The sequence below is a fragment of the Sinocyclocheilus grahami genome, unplaced genomic scaffold (assembly GCF_001515645.1).
Source record: "Sinocyclocheilus grahami isolate Dianchi unplaced genomic scaffold, SAMN03320097.WGS_v1.1 scaffold700.1, whole genome shotgun sequence".
Classification (NCBI taxonomy): domain Eukaryota; kingdom Metazoa; phylum Chordata; class Actinopteri; order Cypriniformes; family Cyprinidae; genus Sinocyclocheilus; species Sinocyclocheilus grahami.
In genome coordinates, this window is record NW_015505879.1 from 563,551 (window position 1) to 568,248 (window position 4,698).

A 4,698-nucleotide genomic window follows, 5' to 3' on the forward strand; every position below is an offset into this window, starting at 1 on the left:
AAAAAAAAAAAAAAAAAAAATATATATATATATATATATATATATTCCAGTTCATGAAGAGATCTTCCATATTGTAACGTACATTTGAGTGTAATGGATTATTAAAAAAAAAAATTTGTAGAGCAGGGACTTGGTTCTATCCATTGGTTGTTGACTGGATTTTGATGAATGCAAAATGAATACAAGTATGCAGTTGATTTTGGAGAGATTAAGTTTAAGCGGACTAAATTATTGGATAAATCTGGTATACGTTATACATTTTAAGTAAATGCCGACTTAATTCATTTCCATGATTTGACCTGGTTTGATATATATACTATGATGCTGAACAAATACCATTTTAATATTCTATGGTATTTACATGGTGGTCCAAAAAACTTCAAAGAATACCATGGTAAAATTTGTGTATGTGCATGTAACAAATATGCACTGCAGTACAGCATCTTCAATACCATTTAAAATTTTGAGAACATTTTTATAATAACACCTCCTAAAACATTTCTATTCAAATTGTATTTCTTTGTAAGAGGCTGAAAGGAACCGACTACACAGCTTGGCCTGTTTAGTTTGGTCAATTCATTTACGAGCAGAAGACCAGAAATGACACAAAGGGCTCGAGACAGATAAAGCTACTCTAGACGCACGATTCTTGGAACTGCACTTCTTCACACCTCTGTATCTCAGTGAGATGAGAGGTTGTCCATGCTCGGTGTTCAAGGCTATGGCTTTCCTCCCTGACACCCATGACTGCAGCCGTGATAAGCCAGCAGCTCTTACGAGACCTATTGATCCCGTCTGCTCAGGAGGAGAGAACGAGAGAAAGAGATAGATACTAGTCAGTATAAAAGGAAAGAGGGACGGAGAGAGAGATATAGGAAGGAAGAGGACTGTGAGAAAGAAAATATGCTGTGTACAGGCTGTTCTGTCCAGATCAAGCCAGTGATATCAAACCAGCATTAAATTACTCGGCCAAATCTGATTATCGTCTTGTTTTATTATCAATTCTGTCTTATAGTTGCTCTGCTAATAAACTATTTTACACCAGCATGCATTTGAATTCTAGTCTAGCCTGGTGAGTTGGGGCTGGTCGCACAGGTGAATTGAATGTAGTTATTAAAGCTAATCTAATTTTTTCCCACAGTGAAGTTAGTTGAACAAGGGAGTTTTGTTGGTTATCTTGTGCTAGAAACCAGCAATCAAAACAGTCGATTCTAATAGAGTTTGATGTTAGCATGTGGCTAAGCTAACACTATAAGCAAAACAATAGCCTACATGTAACCAAATATTGGGTGAAAGACTTATTTTTTTAAAACAGACAACTGTTATCAACATAATGATAATAATATTATTTTTCTGAGCAGCAAATCAGCATATTAGAATGAGGTCTGAAGGATCATGTGACACTGAAGACTGGAGTAGCTAATGGCTACTGAAAATTCAGCTTTGCTATCACAGTAATAACTTAGAAATCACTTATTTTAAATGGTAAAAATATTAGTTTATTAAGTAAAATATTTCACAGGTTTTTACTATATTTTGATCAAATAAATGTAGATTTGGTAAGCATAAGATAGTTCTTCAAAGACCAACCCCCAAATTTCTGAACTGTAATGTCCCTTACAAAAATTAACCATGGTTTTCTAACAAATAAGACCAAAAACCCATGGTTACTACACTGTAAAAAAAAAAAATCTGACATTTACAGTAAAATACCGGCAGCTGTGGTTGCCAGAACTTCACCGTAAAAAATATGGTAGCAACATTTTAGGTTTTACAGACTTAATCTAAATTCACAATAGAATAATGCATTTCATTAACTGTTGTAATGTTAATAAACCAACATATTTAAGTACTACAATCTGTTTTGAACCATTGTAATGCACTGATAACCACCAAAAAATAGCTCATCACAAACAGCTTATCTGCGAGCTGAGGAGGGCAATACATTCACACAAACACTAAACCCTATCATGGTGACACGCATGATACTGAAATAATGCAATAAACATTAATTTAACAACATTAGATGTCAGATTAAACCCTAGTGTACACAACTGATAAGAAAAAACTAAAAAGAAACATGTTATTTCAACAAAAAAACATTAAATATGAAGTGTCATGCAGGGAATTCTGGGAGTGTCAATTTACGCTTTTTCACTGTAAATTATACAATGACTTTTTCTTTTTCACTTCCAAAAATTTTATTTTTAACAGTATTTTACTGTAGAATCACATTAAATGTAATTACATTTATTCACCAAATATAGTATGGAAACTTACTGTTAACCACGATCATTTTTTACAGTGTATAGTTAAACTATGGTAACCACAAATTAACCATGGTTTTGCTTCACTAATCATAGTTTAACCATGGTATTTGTAGTAAAGCTGTGGTTACATAAATGGTAATCAATATGCCAACAAAACATGGTTACTACACTTTTACTATAATAAAACCATGGTTAATTTTCGTAAGGGGTAGTTACATGCAATGCTACTTAAGATTTTCAGCTTTTTGGAACAGTTGTCATTTCTAGACACACGATCCCTTAAAAAAAAACTGTCAATTAAGGCAGCTCGGTACAAGTCTTGAAACACATTTAACTCATGTCCAGTCTTGATTTCATCTCAAACATGGTATTTCCAACATTTTACATGTATTTTAGACTACAAACCATTAGTTCCTTGAAGTCCTACAAATGTAACTAAATTGTGTCTATATAGTCTAGAAGCAAAAGATTTGTTATTGAACACATTTTGTATGCACCAGTGGTCAAGTTATCTCAGTTTTACTGGAACAAATTACATCTCCGTGAGGCCTTACTTGGTGGTAAATAAGATGAATAGGTGTGTGTGCGTGCATGTGTGTTTGTTGATGCATATTAACTCCGTGCAGGCAGGCAGATGAAGATGACTGGAAGGACTGATGGAGAATGACAGGAGCGGTGTCTACTGTCTCTTTCTACTGCTACACCACAGCTAATGAAAATCAAAACGGGCAGCAAGTGCATGCCTACACTTTTGCACAACTTGGAGCTCAGTTATTCATTAAACATTCAGGTTCAAGCTGAATGTTGATCCCGATTTTATTTCACATAAAATCCTCCGCCAAATGCAGCTACTATTTAACAGTGGAACGTCTCGATACTGTGGGTTTTAAAATGCAAACACGATGGCTTTGTTTACTGTAATTAAGTTAATGGACGTGCTTTAAGACGCAGCTCCGAGACTTGGATTAGAGCAGACTGTAAAGACGTTTATGAGCTCATTAGGAGTTTGTGTCTTTGCCACTGTGCAGTATTTCTCTCCCACACTGTGTTCAGAGATGATGGATTGAGAGTGATGTGCGCAGATTTCTCCTGAATGATGTCACACCGTGCCGAATTTAACTTGGGTGAATGGCACTCCACTGTTACGGTGTCTGTGTGTGTATAAGGGAACAATCACTGTTTCTCCTCTCACAGCAGCACACACCTCTGACATTCCTGACGGACATGTTTACCATTTCAGCCGGAGAATGGAAATGACATCATTAATGGCTACTGGTTCATAGGTAGACATATACATACAGTTGGGGCTAAATATATCAGCACTTTAGCTGCAAATCATGCAGTATGTGTGCAACATTCTATAATGCAAGATTGTTTTTAAAAAATAACAATTTGGTAACCACACACACACAGCCAGTCAAAAGCTTAGACACACTTGACTGAATTGGTTTCTCAAAATCTGTTGATCTAAGGCATATGTTTAAATTTACAAGTTTTATTTGTAGACCGAACACATAAAATATTTAATAATTATGATGCCTCATGCAGTTTTTGGTCACTAATTTATTCCCATACATCCATTTAGAATTAGAATATTCTGTGTAAAAGAGTCAAATAAGAAAATAAGTGTCTCCAAATTTTGGCATGCAGACAAACAGTCTAGTCCAATTCCCAAACAAATGACTGTTTTGAGTCGGTTCTTCTAATGAATGAATCATTTAAAATCACCACAGGTTAGGATTTTTTTTGTGGACTGAAATAGTTGGTCTTAAATGAATTCACTGAATTAACATCTTGAATCCATCAGAGCAGTTACTAAATACACTACTGGGGGAAAATATAATATAAATAAAAATAACATGCAAATATAGTAATACAAATATTTTTTAAATAAACTTATGATAAATAAAATTATGGTCACACATTTTATTTATTTATTTTAAAGAAATTAATACTTTTATTCGGCCAGGATGCATTGAATGATTTCTGAAGGACCATTAAACTTTGCCGTCACAGGAATAAATTACATTTAAAATGCATTCAAATTGAAAACTTATTTTAAATTGTAATAATATTTTACAATATAATTTTATTTAAATGCATATGCATGTGTAATTTTGAAAGAAAAACTCATGTGGATACCAAAAGAAAGTTTTGCATTACATTGCAGAAAAAAAGACCGTATTTTTGGCCAGAACTATACACATATCCCAAAGGTTTATTCTTTTTTTTTTAAAATTATTATTAGGAGATGAAATCATCTGCATTTCTTGGCAAGGCTAAAAGAAGACACAAACTCACAGGGTCAGTTTCCAAAACATAGCTCACACCCCAGACCACAAGATGTTTTCAGCGGAGAAATCAACATTGATAATTTAAACCAGGATTTATTTAATCTGTGATTTATTAATCCCATTCAATCATTCTG